This window comes from Rhinoderma darwinii, unplaced genomic scaffold (assembly GCF_050947455.1).
Source record: "Rhinoderma darwinii isolate aRhiDar2 unplaced genomic scaffold, aRhiDar2.hap1 Scaffold_888, whole genome shotgun sequence".
Taxonomy (NCBI): domain Eukaryota; kingdom Metazoa; phylum Chordata; class Amphibia; order Anura; family Rhinodermatidae; genus Rhinoderma; species Rhinoderma darwinii.
The window spans coordinates 34,925-53,853 of NW_027464459.1; the positions used below are offsets into that span (position 1 = coordinate 34,925).

The 18,929-nt window shown below is 43.0% G+C and overlaps 16 non-coding genes across 16 annotated transcripts; all 16 read left to right on the forward strand.

The window, feature by feature from the left end:
* Positions 1-828: 828 nt before the first annotated feature.
* TRNAD-GUC (transfer RNA aspartic acid (anticodon GUC)) lies at positions 829-900 on the forward strand. Its single transcript has one exon. It is a non-coding gene; the product is annotated as a tRNA-Asp (tRNA).
* Positions 901-1,983: 1,083 nt separating this feature from the next.
* On the forward strand, positions 1,984-2,055 carry TRNAD-GUC (transfer RNA aspartic acid (anticodon GUC)). Its single transcript has one exon. It is a non-coding gene; the product is annotated as a tRNA-Asp (tRNA).
* Positions 2,056-3,137: 1,082 nt separating this feature from the next.
* On the forward strand, positions 3,138-3,209 carry TRNAD-GUC (transfer RNA aspartic acid (anticodon GUC)). Its single transcript has one exon. It is a non-coding gene; the product is annotated as a tRNA-Asp (tRNA).
* Positions 3,210-4,291: 1,082 nt separating this feature from the next.
* Positions 4,292-4,363, forward strand: TRNAD-GUC (transfer RNA aspartic acid (anticodon GUC)). Its single transcript has one exon. It is a non-coding gene; the product is annotated as a tRNA-Asp (tRNA).
* Positions 4,364-5,445: 1,082 nt separating this feature from the next.
* TRNAD-GUC (transfer RNA aspartic acid (anticodon GUC)) lies at positions 5,446-5,517 on the forward strand. The gene has a single exon. It is a non-coding gene; the product is annotated as a tRNA-Asp (tRNA).
* Positions 5,518-6,599: 1,082 nt separating this feature from the next.
* TRNAD-GUC (transfer RNA aspartic acid (anticodon GUC)) lies at positions 6,600-6,671 on the forward strand. Its single transcript has one exon. It is a non-coding gene; the product is annotated as a tRNA-Asp (tRNA).
* A 1,082-nt stretch (positions 6,672-7,753) lies between these two features.
* Positions 7,754-7,825, forward strand: TRNAD-GUC (transfer RNA aspartic acid (anticodon GUC)). Its single transcript has one exon. It is a non-coding gene; the product is annotated as a tRNA-Asp (tRNA).
* Positions 7,826-8,907: 1,082 nt separating this feature from the next.
* Positions 8,908-8,979, forward strand: TRNAD-GUC (transfer RNA aspartic acid (anticodon GUC)). The gene has a single exon. It is a non-coding gene; the product is annotated as a tRNA-Asp (tRNA).
* Positions 8,980-10,061: 1,082 nt separating this feature from the next.
* On the forward strand, positions 10,062-10,133 carry TRNAD-GUC (transfer RNA aspartic acid (anticodon GUC)). Its single transcript has one exon. It is a non-coding gene; the product is annotated as a tRNA-Asp (tRNA).
* Positions 10,134-11,215: 1,082 nt separating this feature from the next.
* TRNAD-GUC (transfer RNA aspartic acid (anticodon GUC)) lies at positions 11,216-11,287 on the forward strand. Its single transcript has one exon. It is a non-coding gene; the product is annotated as a tRNA-Asp (tRNA).
* Positions 11,288-12,369: 1,082 nt separating this feature from the next.
* On the forward strand, positions 12,370-12,441 carry TRNAD-GUC (transfer RNA aspartic acid (anticodon GUC)). The gene has a single exon. It is a non-coding gene; the product is annotated as a tRNA-Asp (tRNA).
* A 1,082-nt stretch (positions 12,442-13,523) lies between these two features.
* Positions 13,524-13,595, forward strand: TRNAD-GUC (transfer RNA aspartic acid (anticodon GUC)). The gene has a single exon. It is a non-coding gene; the product is annotated as a tRNA-Asp (tRNA).
* A 1,082-nt stretch (positions 13,596-14,677) lies between these two features.
* Positions 14,678-14,749, forward strand: TRNAD-GUC (transfer RNA aspartic acid (anticodon GUC)). Its single transcript has one exon. It is a non-coding gene; the product is annotated as a tRNA-Asp (tRNA).
* A 1,081-nt stretch (positions 14,750-15,830) lies between these two features.
* On the forward strand, positions 15,831-15,902 carry TRNAD-GUC (transfer RNA aspartic acid (anticodon GUC)). Its single transcript has one exon. It is a non-coding gene; the product is annotated as a tRNA-Asp (tRNA).
* A 1,082-nt stretch (positions 15,903-16,984) lies between these two features.
* TRNAD-GUC (transfer RNA aspartic acid (anticodon GUC)) lies at positions 16,985-17,056 on the forward strand. Its single transcript has one exon. It is a non-coding gene; the product is annotated as a tRNA-Asp (tRNA).
* Positions 17,057-18,138: 1,082 nt separating this feature from the next.
* TRNAD-GUC (transfer RNA aspartic acid (anticodon GUC)) lies at positions 18,139-18,210 on the forward strand. The gene has a single exon. It is a non-coding gene; the product is annotated as a tRNA-Asp (tRNA).
* The last annotated feature ends 719 nt before the right edge of the window (positions 18,211-18,929 follow it).

Below are 18,929 nucleotides of genomic sequence, written 5' to 3' on the forward strand. Positions count from 1 at the left end.
ATATGCCACCAAACCCGCGGTTCTAGGTCGTCCACAGCCCGAGATATGGCTGTTTGAATGGATCCCCCTTCCCTCTAGACTGTCTCCTAATGCTGTGAAACAGCATCCTGCTGATAGGACAGAGTCAGAGGCTGGGAGGAAGCCCCACCTCAGGAGAATCGCTGCTGTTACCTCCCAGTTGTCTTATAAATCCTCATTTACATATTTAGAAAAAAGCTCATAACTTTTGAAATAATAAACGTTTTGGGACACAATTTTCACTAGTATTATCAGTGTGACAGCGCCTATCAAATTAGCTAGGAGATAGGGAAGTACAAGTGACAGAGCCTCTTTAAATAGGACGAAATTGCAGTACCAGGATTATTATCTGTCTTACAAGCAGATACATTTAGAAAAATGCTAATTTTCTCTACAATTTTCTTTACGATTCGGATTGTATCGACCACATTTTACCACTTACATAAAGTACAATGTGTCACAAGAAAACAATCTCAGAATGCTTGGCTAAATAAAAGAATTCCAAAGTTATTACCACATAAAGAGAAGACAATATGTCATTGCCATATTTATTCATTTTCCTATCATAGGGGGGCACACTAATCTGTATTAGAGTTGTTGAATGGTCTCAGTGGTGTCAGATTAATAGTGAATAACGAGCACAGGGATGTGGGGGCATAGCATAGTTACCAAAACAAAGACCACTCTCGGCATCGGACACGCCATACAGACCCATTCCACATATATGCCATTTACACAATGCACTCAGGCCACACATGCGCCGCCGCTAGGCCTGCTCCACGCAACTCACACAGCCGTGGTATCAGCAGGTCCTCGTTAGTATAGTGGAGAGTATCCCCGCCTGTCACGCGGGAGACCGGGGTTCGATTCCCCGACGGGGAGAATTGTCACTTTTAGACACATCAATAACCAGAATTATAAAACAAGACTCTTTCTTTTCACTTTGGGCGGTGTAATGTTTTCTGTATGACGCTGTCCAATCAGCTTCTGCACCCTTCCCTGTCCAGCAACACAGTGTGATCTTATAGTATACAGCTTTCATTCCCAATTCTGTATTCAACTGGCTATATCTCAGGCTCTGTCACAGCTAGAACTGTGATTCTACTGTCATATGAAAGATTGGAATCTCCCCTTTCATATGCCACCAAACCCGCGGTTCTAGGTCGTCCACAGCCCGAGATATGGCTGTTTGAATGGATCCCCCTTCCCTCTAGACTGTCTCCTAATGCTGTGAAACAGCATCCTGCTGATAGGACAGAGTCAGAGGCTGGGAGGAAGCCCCACCTCAGGAGAATCGCTGCTGTTACCTCCCAGTTGTCTTATAAATCCTCATTTACATATTTAGAAAAAAAGCTCATAACTTTTGAAATAATAAACGTTTTGGGACACAATTTTCACTAGTATTATCAGTGTGACAGCGCCTATCAAATTAGCTAGGAGATAGGGAAGTACAAGTGACAGAGCCTCTTTAAATAGGACGAAATTGCAGTACCAGGATTATTATCTGTCTTACAAGCAGATACATTTAGAAAAATGCTAATTTTCTCTACAATTTTCTTTACGATTCGGATTGTATCGACCACATTTTACCACTTACATAAAGTACAATGTGTCACAAGAAAACAATCTCAGAATGCTTGGCTAAATAAAAGAATTCCAAAGTTATTACCACATAAAGAGAAGACAATATGTCATTGCCATATTTATTCATTTTCCTATCATAGGGGGGCACACTAATCTGTATTAGAGTTGTTGAATGGTCTCAGGGGTGTCAGATTAATAGTGAATAACGAGCACAGGGATGTGGGGGCATAGCATAGTTACCAAAACAAAGACCACTCTCGGCATCGGACACGCCATACAGACCCATTCCACATATATGCCATTTACACAATGCACTCAGGCCACACATGCGCCGCCGCTAGGCCTGCTCCACGCAACTCACATAGCCGTGGTATCAGCAGGTCCTCGTTAGTATAGTGGAGAGTATCCCCGCCTGTCACGCGGGAGACCGGGGTTCGATTCCCCGACGGGGAGAATTGTCACTTTTAGACACATCAATAACCAGAATTATAAAACAAGACTCTTTCTTTTCACTTTGGGCGGTGTAATGTTTTCTGTATGACGCTGTCCAATCAGCTTCTGCACCCTTCCCTGTCCAGCAACACAGTGTGATCTTATAGTATACAGCTTTCATTCCCAATTCTGTATTCAACTGGCTATATCTCAGGCTCTGTCACAGCTAAAACTGTGATTCTACTGTCATATGAAAGATTGGAATCTCCCCTTTCATATGCCACCAGAACCGCGGTTCTAGGTCGTCCACAGCCCGAGATATGGCTGTTTGAATGGATCCCCCTTCCCTCTAGACTGTCTCCTAATGCTGTGAAACAGCATCCTGCTGATAGGACAGAGTCAGAGGCTGGGAGGAAGCCCCACCTCAGGAGAATCGCTGCTGTTACCTCCCAGTTGTCTTATAAATCCTCATTTACATATTTAGAAAAAAGCTCATAACTTTTGAAATAATAAACGTTTTGGGACACAATTTTCACTAGTATTATCAGTGTGACAGCGCCTATCAAATTAGCTAGGAGATAGGGAAGTACAAGTGACAGAGCCTCTTTAAATAGGACGAAATTGCAGTACCAGGATTATTATCTGTCTTACAAGCAGATACATTTAGAAAAATGCTAATTTTCTCTACAATTTTCTCTACGATTCGGATTGTATCGACCACATTTTACCACTTACATAAAGTACAATGTGTCACAAGAAAACAATCTCAGAATGCTTGGCTAAATAAAAGAATTCCAAAGTTATTACCACATAAAGAGAAGACAATATGTCATTGCCATATTTATTCATTTTCCTATCATAGGGGGGCACACTAATCTGTATTAGAGTTGTTGAATGGTCTCAGTGGTGTCAGATTAATAGTGAATAACGAGCACAGGGATGTGGGGGCATAGCATAGTTACCAAAACAAAGACCACTCTCGGCATCGGACACGCCATACAGACCCATTCCACATATATGCCATTTACACAATGCACTCAGGCCACACATGCGCCGCCGCTAGGCCTGCTCCACGCAACTCACACAGCCGTGGTATCAGCAGGTCCTCGTTAGTATAGTGGAGAGTATCCCCGCTTGTCACGCGGGAGACCGGGGTTCGATTCCCCGACGGGGAGAATTGTCACTTTTAGACACATCAATAACCAGAATTATAAAACAAGACTCTTTCTTTTCACTTTGGGCGGTGTAATGTTTTCTGTATGACGCTGTCCAATCAGCTTCTGCACCCTTCCCTGTCCAGCAACACAGTGTGATCTTATAGTATACAGCTTTCATTCCCAATTCTGTATTCAACTGGCTATATCTCAGGCTCTGTCACAGCTAGAACTGTGATTCTACTGTCATATGAAAGATTGGAATCTCCCCTTTCATATGCCACCAGAACCGCGGTTCTAGGTCGTCCACAGCCCGAGATATGGCTGTTTGAATGGATCCCCCTTCCCTCTAGACTGTCTCCTAATGCTGTGAAACAGCATCCTGCTGATAGGACAGAGTCAGAGGCTGGGAGGAAGCCCCACCTCAGGAGAATCGCTGCTGTTACCTCCCAGTTGTCTTATAAATCCTCATTTACATATTTAGAAAAAAGCTCATAACTTTTGAAATAATAAACGTTTTGGGACACAATTTTCACTAGTATTATCAGTGTGACAGCGCCTATCAAATTAGCTAGGAGATAGGGAAGTACAAGTGACAGAGCCTCTTTAAATAGGACGAAATTGCAGTACCAGGATTATTATCTGTCTTACAAGCAGATACATTTAGAAAAATGCTAATTTTCTCTACAATTTTCTCTACGATTCGGATTGTATCGACCACATTTTACCACTTACATAAAGTACAATGTGTCACAAGAAAACAATCTCAGAATGCTTGGCTAAATAAAAGAATTCCAAAGTTATTACCACATAAAGAGAAGACAATATGTCATTGCCATATTTATTCATTTTCCTATCATAGGGGGGCACACTAATCTGTATTAGAGTTGTTGAATGGTCTCAGTGGTGTCAGATTAATAGTGAATAACGAGCACAGGGATGTGGGGGCATAGCATAGTTACCAAAACAAAGACCACTCTCGGCATCGGACACGCCATACAGACCCATTCCACATATATGCCATTTACACAATGCACTCAGGCCACACATGCGCCGCCGCTAGGCCTGCTCCACGCAACTCACACAGCCGTGGTGTCAGCAGGTCCTCGTTAGTATAGTGGAGAGTATACCCGCCTGTCACGCGGGAGACCGGGGTTCGATTCCCCGACGGGGAGAATTGTCAATTTTAGACACATCAATAACCAGAATTATAAAACAAGACTCTTTCTTTTCACTTTGGGCGGTGTAATGTTTTCTGTATGACGCTGTCCAATCAGCTTCTGCACCCTTCCCTGTCCAGCAACACAGTGTGATCTTATAGTATACAGCTTTCATTCCCAATTCTGTATTCAACTGGCTATATCTCAGGCTCTGTCACAGCTAGAACTGGGATTCTACTGTCATATGAAAGATTGGAATCTCCCCTTTCATATGCCACCAGAACCGCGGTTCTAGGTCGTCCACAGCCCGAGATATGGCTGTTTGAATGGATCCCCCTTCCCTCTAGACTGTCTCCTAATGCTGTGAAACAGCATCCTGCTGATAGGACAGAGTCAGAGGCTGGGAGGAAGCCCCACCTCAGGAGAATCGCTGCTGTTACCTCCCAGTTGTCTTATAAATCCTCATTTACATATTTAGAAAAAAGCTCATAACTTTTGAAATAATAAACGTTTTGGGACACAATTTTCACTAGTATTATCAGTGTGACAGCGCCTATCAAATTAGCTAGGAGATAGGGAAGTACAAGTGACAGAGCCTCTTTAAATAGGACGAAATTGCAGTACCAGGATTATTATCTGTCTTACAAGCAGATACATTTAGAAAAATGCTAATTTTCTCTACAATTTTCTCTACGATTCGGATTGTATCGACCACATTTTACCACTTACATAAAGTACAATGAGTCACAAGAAAACAATCTCAGAATGCTTGGATAAATAAAAGAATTCCAAAGTTATTACCACATAAAGAGAAGACAATATGTCATTGCCATATTTATTCATTTTCCTATCATAGGGGGGCACACTAATCTGTATTAGAGTTGTTGAATGGTCTCAGTGGTGTCAGATTAATAGTGAATAACGAGCACAGGGATGTGGGGGCATAGCATAGTTACCAAAACAAAGACCACTCTCGGCATCGGACACGCCATACAGACCCATTCCACATATATGCCATTTACACAATGCACTCAGGCCACACATGCGCCGCCGCTAGGCCTGCTCCACGCAACTCACACAGCTGTGGTATCAGCAGGTCCTCGTTAGTATAGTGGAGAGTATCCCCGCCTGTCACGCGGGAGACCGGGGTTCGATTCCCCGGCGGGGAGAATTGTCACTTTTAGACACATCAATAACCAGAATTATAAAACAAGACTCTTTCTTTTCACTTTGGGCGGTGTAATGTTTTCTGTATGACGCTGTCCAATCAGCTTCTGCACCCTTCCCTGTCCAGCAACACAGTGTGATCTTATAGTATACAGCTTTCATTCCCAATTCTGTATTCAACTGGCTATATCTCAGGCTCTGTCACAGCTAGAACTGTGATTCTACTGTCATATGAAAGATTGGAATCTCCCCTTTCATATGCCACCAGAACCGTGGTTCTAGGTCGTCCACAGCCCGAGATATGGCTGTTTGAATGGATCCCCCTTCCCTCTAGACTGTCTCCTAATGCTGTGAAACAGCATCCTGCTGATAGGACAGAGTCAGAGGCTGGGAGGAAGCCCCACCTCAGGAGAATCGCTGCTGTTACCTCCCAGTTGTCTTATAAATCCTCATTTACATATTTAGAAAAAAGCTCATAACTTTTGAAATAATAAACGTTTTGGGACACAATTTTCACTAGTATTATCAGTGTGACAGCGCCTATCAAATTAGCTAGGAGATAGGGAAGTACAAGTGACAGAGCCTCTTTAAATAGGACGAAATTGCAGTACCAGGATTATTATCTGTCTTACAAGCAGATACATTTAGAAAAATGCTAATTTTCTCTACAATTTTCTCTACGATTCGGATTGTATCGACCACATTTTACCACTTACATAAAGTACAATGTGTCACAAGAAAACAATCTCAGAATGCTTGGATAAATAAAAGAATTCCAAAGTTATTACCACATAAAGAGAAGACAATATGTCATTGCCATATTTATTCATTTTCCTATCATAGGGGGGCACACTAATCTGTATTAGAGTTGCTGAATGGTCTCAGTGGTGTCAGATTAATAGTGAATAACGAGCACAGGGATGTGGGGGCATAGCATAGTTACCAAAACAAAGACCACTCTCGGCATCGGACACGCCATACAGACCCATTCCACATATATGCCATTTACACAATGCACTCAGGCCACACATGCGCCGCCGCTAGGCCTGCTCCACGCAACTCACACAGCCGTGGTGTCAGCAGGTCCTCGTTAGTATAGTGGAGAGTATCCCCGCCTGTCACGCGGGAGACCGGGGTTCGATTCCCCGACGGGGAGAATTGTCAATTTTAGACACATCAATAACCAGAATTATAAAACAAGACTCTTTCTTTTCACTTTGGGCGGTGTAATGTTTTCTGTATGACGCTGTCCAATCAGCTTCTGCACCCTTCCCTGTCCAGCAACACAGTGTGATCTTATAGTATACAGCTTTCATTCCCAATTCTGTATTCAACTGGCTATATCTCAGGCTCTGTCACAGCTAGAACTGTGATTCTACTGTCATATGAAAGATTGGAATCTCCCCTTTCATATGCCACCAGAACCGCGGTTCTAGGTCGTCCACAGCCCGAGATATGGCTGTTTGAATGGATCCCCCTTCCCTCTAGACTGTCTCCTAATGCTGTGAAACAGCATCCTGCTGATAGGACAGAGTCAGAGGCTGGGAGGAAGCCCCACCTCAGGAGAATCGCTGCTGTTACCTCCCAGTTGTCTTATAAATCCTCATTTACATATTTAGAAAAAAGCTCATAACTTTTGAAATAATAAACGTTTTGGGACACAATTTTCACTAGTATTATCAGTGTGACAGCGCCTATCAAATTAGCTAGGAGATAGGGAAGTACAAGTGACAGAGCCTCTTTAAATAGGACGAAATTGCAGTACCAGGATTATTATCTGTCTTACAAGCAGATACATTTAGAAAAATGCTAATTTTCTCTACAATTTTCTCTACGATTCGGATTGTATCGACCACATTTTACCACTTACATAAAGTACAATGTGTCACGAGAAAACAATCTCAGAATGCTTGGATAAATAAAAGAATTCCAAAGTTATTACCACATAAAGAGAAGACAATATGTCATTGCCATATTTATTCATTTTCCTATCATAGGGGGGCACACTAATCTGTATTAGAGTTGTTGAATGGTCTCAGTGGTGTCAGATTAATAGTGAATAACGAGCACAGGGATGTGGGGGCATAGCATAGTTACCAAAACAAAGACCACTCTCGGCATCGGACACGCCATACAGACCCATTCCACATATATGCCATTTACACAATGCACTCAGGCCACACATGCGCCGCCGCTAGGCCTGCTCCACGCAACTCACACAGCCGTGGTGTCAGCAGGTCCTCGTTAGTATAGTGGAGAGTATCCCCGCCTGTCACGCGGGAGACCGGGGTTCGATTCCCCGACGGGGAGAATTGTCAATTTTAGACACATCAATAACCAGAATTATAAAACAAGACTCTTTCTTTTCACTTTGGGCGGTGTAATGTTTTCTGTATGACGCTGTCCAATCAGCTTCTGCACCCTTCCCTGTCCAGCAACACAGTGTGATCTTATAGTATACAGCTTTCATTCCCAATTCTGTATTCAACTGGCTACATCTCAGGCTCTGTCACAGCTAGAACTGTGATTCTACTGTCATATGAAAGATTGGAATCTCCCCTTTCATATGCCACCAGAACCGCGGTTCTAGGTCGTCCACAGCCCGAGATATGGCTGTTTGAATGGATCCCCCTTCCCTCTAGACTGTCTCCTAATGCTGTGAAACAGCATCCTGCTGATAGGACAGAGTCAGAGGCTGGGAGGAAGCCCCACCTCAGGAGAATCGCTGCTGTTACCTCCCAGTTGTCTTATAAATCCTCATTTACATATTTAGAAAAAAGCTCATAACTTTTGAAATAATAAACGTTTTGGGACACAATTTTCACTAGTATTATCAGTGTGACAGCGCCTATCAAATTAGCTAGGAGATAGGGAAGTACAAGTGACAGAGCCTCTTTAAATAGGACGAAATTGCAGTACCAGGATTATTATCTGTCTTACAAGCAGATACATTTAGAAAAATGCTAATTTTCTCTACAATTTTCTCTACGATTCGGATTGTATCGACCACATTTTACCACTTACATAAAGTACAATGTGTCACAAGAAAACAATCTCAGAATGCTTGGATAAATAAAAGAATTCCAAAGTTATTACCACATAAAGAGAAGACAATATGTCATTGCCATATTTATTCATTTTCCTATCATAGGGGGGCACACTAATCTGTATTAGAGTTGTTGAATGGTCTCAGTGGTGTCAGATTAATAGTGAATAACGAGCACAGGGATGTGGGGGCATAGCATAGTTACCAAAACAAAGACCACTCTCGGCATCGGACACGCCATACAGACCCATTCCACATATATGCCATTTACACAATGCACTCAGGCCACACATGCGCCGCCGCTAGGCCTGCTCCACGCAACTCACACAGCCGTGGTGTCAGCAGGTCCTCGTTAGTATAGTGGAGAGTATCCCCGCCTGTCACGCGGGAGACCGGGGTTCGATTCCCCGACGGGGAGAATTGTCAATTTTAGACACATCAATAACCAGAATTATAAAACAAGACTCTTTCTTTTCACTTTGGGCGGTGTAATGTTTTCTGTATGACGCTGTCCAATCAGCTTCTGCACCCTTCCCTGTCCAGCAACACAGTGTGATCTTATAGTATACAGCTTTCATTCCCAATTCTGTATTCAACTGGCTATATCTCAGGCTCTGTCACAGCTAGAACTGTGATTCTACTGTCATATGAAAGATTGGAATCTCCCCTTTCATATGCCACCAGAACCGCGGTTCTAGGTCGTCCACAGCCCGAGATATGGCTGTTTGAATGGATCCCCCTTCCCTCTAGACTGTCTCCTAATGCTGTGAAACAGCATCCTGCTGATAGGACAGAGTCAGAGGCTGGGAGGAAGCCCCACCTCAGGAGAATCGCTGCTGTTACCTCCCAGTTGTCTTATAAATCCTCATTTACATATTTAGAAAAAAGCTCATAACTTTTGAAATAATAAACGTTTTGGGACACAATTTTCACTAGTATTATCAGTGTGACAGCGCCTATCAAATTAGCTAGGAGATAGGGAAGTACAAGTGACAGAGCCTCTTTAAATAGGACGAAATTGCAGTACCAGGATTATTATCTGTCTTACAAGCAGATACATTTAGAAAAATGCTAATTTTCTCTACAATTTTCTCTACGATTCGGATTGTATCGACCACATTTTACCACTTACATAAAGTACAATGTGTCACGAGAAAACAATCTCAGAATGCTTGGATAAATAAAAGAATTCCAAAGTTATTACCACATAAAGAGAAGACAATATGTCATTGCCATATTTATTCATTTTCCTATCATAGGGGGGCACACTAATCTGTATTAGAGTTGTTGAATGGTCTCAGTGGTGTCAGATTAATAGTGAATAACGAGCACAGGGATGTGGGGGCATAGCATAGTTACCAAAACAAAGACCACTCTCGGCATCGGACACGCCATACAGACCCATTCCACATATATGCCATTTACACAATGCACTCAGGCCACACATGCGCCGCCGCTAGGCCTGCTCCACGCAACTCACACAGCCGTGGTGTCAGCAGGTCCTCGTTAGTATAGTGGAGAGTATCCCCGCCTGTCACGCGGGAGACCGGGGTTCGATTCCCCGACGGGGAGAATTGTCAATTTTAGACACATCAATAACCAGAATTATAAAACAAGACTCTTTCTTTTCACTTTGGGCGGTGTAATGTTTTCTGTATGACGCTGTCCAATCAGCTTCTGCACCCTTCCCTGTCCAGCAACACAGTGTGATCTTATAGTATACAGCTTTCATTCCCAATTCTGTATTCAACTGGCTACATCTCAGGCTCTGTCACAGCTAGAACTGTGATTCTACTGTCATATGAAAGATTGGAATCTCCCCTTTCATATGCCACCAGAACCGCGGTTCTAGGTCGTCCACAGCCCGAGATATGGCTGTTTGAATGGATCCCCCTTCCCTCTAGACTGTCTCCTAATGCTGTGAAACAGCATCCTGCTGATAGGACAGAGTCAGAGGCTGGGAGGAAGCCCCACCTCAGGAGAATCGCTGCTGTTACCTCCCAGTTGTCTTATAAATCCTCATTTACATATTTAGAAAAAAGCTCATAACTTTTGAAATAATAAACGTTTTGGGACACAATTTTCACTAGTATTATCAGTGTGACAGCGCCTATCAAATTAGCTAGGAGATAGGGAAGTACAAGTGACAGAGCCTCTTTAAATAGGACGAAATTGCAGTACCAGGATTATTATCTGTCTTACAAGCAGATACATTTAGAAAAATGCTAATTTTCTCTACAATTTTCTCTACGATTCGGATTGTATCGACCACATTTTACCACTTACATAAAGTACAATGTGTCACAAGAAAACAATCTCAGAATGCTTGGATAAATAAAAGAATTCCAAAGTTATTACCACATAAAGAGAAGACAATATGTCATTGCCATATTTATTCATTTTCCTATCATAGGGGGGCACACTAATCTGTATTAGAGTTGTTGAATGGTCTCAGTGGTGTCAGATTAATAGTGAATAACGAGCACAGGGATGTGGGGGCATAGCATAGTTACCAAAACAAAGACCACTCTCGGCATCGGACACGCCATACAGACCCATTCCACATATATGCCATTTACACAATGCACTCAGGCCACACATGCGCCGCCGCTAGGCCTGCTCCACGCAACTCACACAGCCGTGGTATCAGCAGGTCCTCGTTAGTATAGTGGAGAGTATCCCCGCCTGTCACGCGGGAGACCGGGGTTCGATTCCCCGACGGGGAGAATTGTCACTTTTAGACACATCAATAACCAGAATTATAAAACAAGACTCTTTCTTTTCACTTTGGGCGGTGTAATGTTTTCTGTATGACGCTGTCCAATCAGCTTCTGCACCCTTCCCTGTCCAGCAACACAGTGTGATCTTATAGTATACAGCTTTCATTCCCAATTCTGTATTCAACTGGCTATATCTCAGGGTCTGTCACAGCTAGAACTGTGATTCTACTGTCATATGAAAGATTGGAATCTCCCCTTTCATATGCCACCAGAACCGCGGTTCTAGGTCGTCCACAGCCCGAGATATGGCTGTTTGAATGGATCCCCCTTCCCTCTAGACTGTCTCCTAATGCTGTGAAACAGCATCCTGCTGATAGGACAGAGTCAGAGGCTGGGAGGAAGCCCCACCTCAGGAGAATCGCTGCTGTTACCTCCCAGTTGTCTTATAAATCCTCATTTACATATTTAGAAAAAAGCTCATAACTTTTGAAATAATAAACGTTTTGGGACACAATTTTCACTAGTATTATCAGTGTGACAGCGCCTATCAAATTAGCTAGGAGATAGGGAAGTACAAGTGACAGAGCCTCTTTAAATAGGACGAAATTGCAGTACCAGGATTATTATCTGTCTTACAAGCAGATACATTTAGAAAAATGCTAATTTTCTCTACAATTTTCTCTACGATTCGGATTGTATCGACCACATTTTACCACTTACATAAAGTACAATGTGTCACAAGAAAACAATCTCAGAATGCTTGGCTAAATAAAAGAATTCCAAAGTTATTACCACATAAAGAGAAGACAATATGTCATTGCCATATTTATTCATTTTCCTATCATAGGGGGGCACACTAATCTGTATTAGAGTTGTTGAATGGTCTCAGTGGTGTCAGATTAATAGTGAATAACGAGCACAGGGATGTGGGGGCATAGCATAGTTACCAAAACAAAGACCACTCTCGGCATCGGACACGCCATACAGACCCATTCCACATATATGCCATTTACACAATGCACTCAGGCCACACATGCGCCGCCGCTAGGCCTGCTCCACGCAACTCACACAGCTGTGGTATCAGCAGGTCCTCGTTAGTATAGTGGAGAGTATCCCCGCCTGTCACGCGGGAGACCGGGGTTCGATTCCCCGACGGGGAGAATTGTCACTTTTAGACACATCAATAACCAGAATTATAAAACAAGACTCTTTCTTTTCACTTTGGGCGGTGTAATGTTTTCTGTATGACGCTGTCCAATCAGCTTCTGCACCCTTCCCTGTCCAGCAACACAGTGTGATCTTATAGTATACAGCTTTCATTCCCAATTCTGTATTCAACTGGCTATATCTCAGGCTCTGTCACAGCTAGAACTGTGATTCTACTGTCATATGAAAGATTGGAATCTCCCCTTTCATATGCCACCAGAACCGCGGTTCTAGGTCGTCCACAGCCCGAGATATGGCTGTTTGAATGGATCCCCCTTCCCTCTAGACTGTCTCCTAATGCTGTGAAACAGCATCCTGCTGATAGGACAGAGTCAGAGGCTGGGAGGAAGCCCCACCTCAGGAGAATCGCTGCTGTTACCTCCCAGTTGTCTTATAAATCCTCATTTACATATTTAGAAAAAAGCTCATAACTTTTGAAATAATAAACGTTTTGGGACACAATTTTCACTAGTATTATCAGTGTGACAGCGCCTATCAAATTAGCTAGGAGATAGGGAAGTACAAGTGACAGAGCCTCTTTAAATAGGACGAAATTGCAGTACCAGGATTATTATCTGTCTTACAAGCAGATACATTTAGAAAAATGCTAATTTTCTCTACAATTTTCTCTACGATTCGGATTGTATCGACCACATTTTACCACTTACATAAAGTACAATGTGTCACAAGAAAACAATCTCAGAATGCTTGGCTAAATAAAAGAATTCCAAAGTTATTACCACATAAAGAGAAGACAATATGTCATTGCCATATTTATTCATTTTCCTATCATAGGGGGGCACACTAATCTGTATTAGAGTTGTTGAATGGTCTCAGTGGTGTCAGATTAATAGTGAATAACGAGCACAGGGATGTGGGGGCATAGCATAGTTACCAAAACAAAGACCACTCTCGGCATCGGACACGCCATACAGACCCATTCCACATATATGCCATTTACACAATGCACTCAGGCCACACATGCGCCGCCGCTAGGCCTGCTCCACGCAACTCACACAGCCGTGGTATCAGCAGGTCCTCGTTAGTATAGTGGAGAGTATCCCCGCCTGTCACGCGGGAGACCGGGGTTCGATTCCCCGACGGGGAGAATTGTCACTTTTAGACACATCAATAACCAGAATTATAAAACAAGACTCTTTCTTTTCACTTTGGGCGGTGTAATGTTTTCTGTATGACGCTGTCCAATCAGCTTCTGCACCCTTCCCTGTCCAGCAACACAGTGTGATCTTATAGTATACAGCTTTCATTCCCAATTCTGTATTCAACTGGCTATATCTCAGGCTCTGTCACAGCTAGAACTGTGATTCTACTGTCATATGAAAGATTGGAATCTCCCCTTTCATATGGCACCAGAACCGCGGTTCTAGGTCGTCCACAGCCCGAGATATGGCTGTTTGAATGGATCCCCCTTCCCTCTAGACTGTCTCCTAATGCTGTGAAACAGCATCCTGCTGATAGGACAGAGTCAGAGGCTGGGAGGAAGCCCCACCTCAGGAGAATCGCTGTTGTTACCTCCCAGTTGTCTTATAAATCCTCATTTACATATTTAGAAAAAAGCTCATAACTTTTGAAATAATAAACGTTTTGGGACACAATTTTCACTAGTATTATCAGTGTGACGGCGCCTATCAAATTAGCTAGGAGATAGGGAAGTACAAGTGACAGAGCCTCTTTAAATAGGACGAAATTGCAGTACCAGGATTATTATCTGTCTTACAAGCAGATACATTTAGAAAAATGCTAATTTTCTCTACAATTTTCTCTACGATTCGGATTGTATCGACCACATTTTACCACTTACATAAAGTACAATGTGTCACAAGAAAACAATCTCAGAATGCTTGGATAAATAAAAGAATTCCAAAGTTATTACCACATAAAGAGAAGACAATATGTCATTGCCATATTTATTCATTTTCCTATCATAGGGGGGCACACTAATCTGTATTAGAGTTGTTGAATGGTCTCAGTGGTGTCAGATTAATAGTGAATAACGAGCACAGGGATGTGGGGGCATAGCATAGTTACCAAAACAAAGACCACTCTCGGCATCGGACACGCCATACAGACCCATTCCACATATATGCCATTTACACAATGCACTCAGGCCACACATGCGCCGCCGCTAGGCCTGCTCCACGCAACTCACACAGCCGTGGTATCAGCAGGTCCTCGTTAGTATAGTGGAGAGTATCCCCGCCTGTCACGCGGGAGACCGGGGTTCGATTCCCCGACGGGGAGAATTGTCACTTTTAGACACATCAATAACCAGAATTATAAAACAAGACTCTTTCTTTTCACTTTGGGCGGTGTAATGTTTTCTGTATGACGCTGTCCAATCAGCTTCTGCACCCTTCCCTGTCCAGCAACACAGTGTGATCTTATAGTATACAGCTTTCATTCCCAATTCTGTATTCAACTGGCTATATCTCAGGGTCTGTCACAGCTAGAACTGTGATTCTACTGTCATATGAAAGATTGGAATCTCCCCTTTCATATGCCACCAGAACCGCGGTTCTAGGTCGTCCACAGCCCGAGATATGGCTGTTTGAATGGATCCCCCTTCCCTCTAGACTGTCTCCTAATGCTGTGAAACAGCATCCTGCTGATAGGACAGAGTCAGAGGCTGGGAGGAAGCCCCACCTCAGGAGAATCGCTGCTGTTACCTCCCAGTTGTCTTATAAATCCTCATTTACATATTTAGAAAAAAGCTCATAACTTTTGAAATAATAAACGTTTTGGGACACAATTTTCACTAGTATTATCAGTGTGACAGCGCCTATCAAATTAGCTAGGAGATAGGGAAGTACAAGTGACAGAGCCTCTTTAAATAGGACGAAATTGCAGTACCAGGATTATTATCTGTCTTACAAGCAGATACATTTAGAAAAATGCTAATTTTCTCTACAATTTTCTCTACGATTCGGATTGTATCGACCACATTTTACCACTTACATAAAGTACAATGTGTCACAAGAAAACAATCTCAGAATGCTTGGCTAAATAAAAGAATTCCAAAGTTATTACCACATAAAGAGAAGACAATATGTCATTGCCATATTTATTCATTTTCCTATCATAGGGGGGCACACTAATCTGTATTAGAGTTGTTGAATGGTCTCAGTGGTGTCAGATTAATAGTGAATAACGAGCACAGGGATGTGGGGGCATAGCATAGTTACCAAACAAAGACCACTCTCGGCATCGGACACGCCATACAGACCCATTCCACATATATGCCATTTACACAATGCACTCAGGCCACACATGCGCCGCCGCTAGGCCTGCTCCACGCAACTCACACAGCCGTGGTATCAGCAGGTCCTCGTTAGTATAGTGGAGAGTATCCCCGCCTGTCACGCGGGAGACCGGGGTTCGATTCCCCGACGGGGAGAATTGTCACTTTTAGACACATCAATAACCAGAATTATAAAACAAGACTCTTTCTTTTCACTTTGGGCGGTGTAATGTTTTCTGTATGACGCTGTCCAATCAGCTTCTGCACCCTTCCCTGTCCAGCAACACAGTGTGATCTTATAGTATACAGCTTTCATTCCCAATTCTGTATTCAACTGGCTATATCTCAGGCTCTGTCACAGCTAGAACTGTGATTCTACTGTCATATGAAAGATTGGAATCTCCCCTTTCATATGCCACCAGAACCGCGGTTCTAGGTCGTCCACAGCCCGAGATATGGCTGTTTGAATGGATCCCCCTTCCCTCTAGACTGTCTCCTAATGCTGTGAAACAGCATCCTGCTGATAGGACAGAGTCAGAGGCTGGGAGGAAGCCCCACCTCAGGAGAATCGCTGCTGTTACCTCCCAGTTGTCTTATAAATCCTCATTTACATATTTAGAAAAAAGCTCATAACTTTTGAAATAATAAACGTTTTGGGACACAATTTTCACTAGTATTATCAGTGTGACAGCGCCTATCAAATTAGCTAGGAGATAGGGAAGTACAAGTGACAGAGCCTCTTTAAATAGGACGAAATTGCAGTACCAGGATTATTATCTGTCTTACAAGCAGATACATTTAGAAAAATGCTAATTTTCTCTACAATTTTCTCTACGATTCGGATTGTATCGACCACATTTTACCACTTACATAAAGTACAATGTGTCACAAGAAAACAATCTCAGAATGCTTGGCTAAATAAAAGAATTCCAAAGTTATTACCACATAAAGAGAAGACAATATGTCATTGCCATATTTATTCATTTTCCTATCATAGGGGGGCACACTAATCTGTATTAGAGTTGTTGAATGGTCTCAGTGGTGTCAGATTAATAGTGAATAACGAGCACAGGGATGTGGGGGCATAGCATAGTTACCAAAACAAAGACCACTCTCGGCATCGGACACGCCATACAGACCCATTCCACATATATGCCATTTACACAATGCACTCAGGCCACACATGCGCCGCCGCTAGGCCTGCTCCACGCAACTCACACAGCCGTGGTATCAGCAGGTCCTCGTTAGTATAGTGGAGAGTATCCCCGCCTGTCACGCGGGAGACCGGGGTTCGATTCCCCGACGGGGAGAATTGTCACTTTTAGACACATCAATAACCAGAATTATAAAACAAGACTCTTTCTTTTCACTTTGGGCGGTGTAATGTTTTCTGTATGACGCTGTCCAATCAGCTTCTGCACCCTTCCCTGTCCAGCAACACAGTGTGATCTTATAGTATACAGCTTTCATTCCCAATTCTGTATTCAACTGGCTATATCTCAGGCTCTGTCACAGCTAGAACTGTGATTCTACTGTCATATGAAAGATTGGAATCTCCCCTTTCATATGCCACCAGAACCGCGGTTCTAGGTCGTCCACAGCCCGAGATATGGCTGTTTGAATGGATCCCCCTTCCCTCTAGACTGTCTCCTAATGCTGTGAAACAGCATCCTGCTGATAGGACAGAGTCAGAGGCTGGGAGGAAGCCCCACCTCAGGAGAATCGCTGCTGTTACCTCCCAGTTGTCTTATAAATCCTCATTTACATATTTAGAAAAAAGCTCATAACTTTTGAAATAATAAACGTTTTGGGACACAATTTTCACTAGTATTATCAGTGTGACAGCGCCTATCAAATTAGCTAGGAGATAGGGAAGTACAAGTGACAGAGCCTCTTTAAATAGGACGAAATTGCAGTACCAGGATTATTATCTGTCTTACAAGCAGATACATTTAGAAAAATGCTAATTTTCTCTACAATTTTCTCTACGATTCGGATTGTATCGACCACATTTTACCACTTACATAAAGTACAATGTGTCACAATAAAACAATCTCAGAATGCTTGGCTAAATAAAAGAATTCCAAAGTTATTACCACATAAAGAGAAGACAATATGTCATTGCCATATTTATTCATTTTCCTATCATAGGGGGGCACACTAATCTGTATTAGAGTTGTTGAATGGTCTCAGTGGTGTCAGATTAATAGTGAATAACGAGCACAGGGATGTGGGGGCATAGCATAGTTACCAAAACAAAGACCACTCTCGGCATCGGACACGCCATACAGACCCATTCCACATATATGCCATTTACACAATGCACTCAGGCCACACATGCGCCGCCGCTAGGCCTGCTCCACGCAACTCACACAGCCGTGGTATCAGCAGGTCCTCGTTAGTATAGTGGAGAGTATCCCCGCCTGTCACGCGGGAGACCGGGGTTCGATTCCCCGACGGGGAGAATTGTCACTTTTAGACACATCAATAACCAGAATTATAAAACAAGACTCTTTCTTTTCACTTTGGGCGGTGTAATGTTTTCTGTATGACGCTGTCCAATCAGCTTCTGCACCCTTCCCTGTCCAGCAACACAGTGTGATCTTATAGTATACAGCTTTCATTCCCAATTCTGTATTCAACTGGCTATATCTCAGGCTCTGTCACAGCTAGAACTGTGATTCTACTGTCATATGAAAGATTGGAATCTCCCCTTTCATATGCCACCAGAACCGCGGTTCTAGGTCGTCCACAGCCCGAGATATGGCTGTTTGAATGGATCCCCCTTCCCTCTAGACTGTCTCCTAATGCTGTGAAACAGCATCCTGCTGATAGGACAGAGTCAGAGGCTGGGAGGAAGCCCCACCTCAGGAGAATCGCTGCTGTTACCTCCCAGTTGTCTTATAAATCCTCATTTACATATTTAGAAAAAAGCTCATAACTTTTGAAATAATAAACGTTTTGGGACACAATTTTCACTAGTATTATCAGTGTGACAGCGCCTATCAAATTAGCTAGGAGATAGGGAAGTACAAGTGACAGAGCCTCTTTAAATAGGACGAAATTGCAGTACCAGGATTATTATCTGTCTTACAAGCAGATACATTTAGAAAAATGCTAATTTTCTCTACAATTTTCTCTACGATTCGGATTGTATCGACCACATTTTACCACTTACATAAA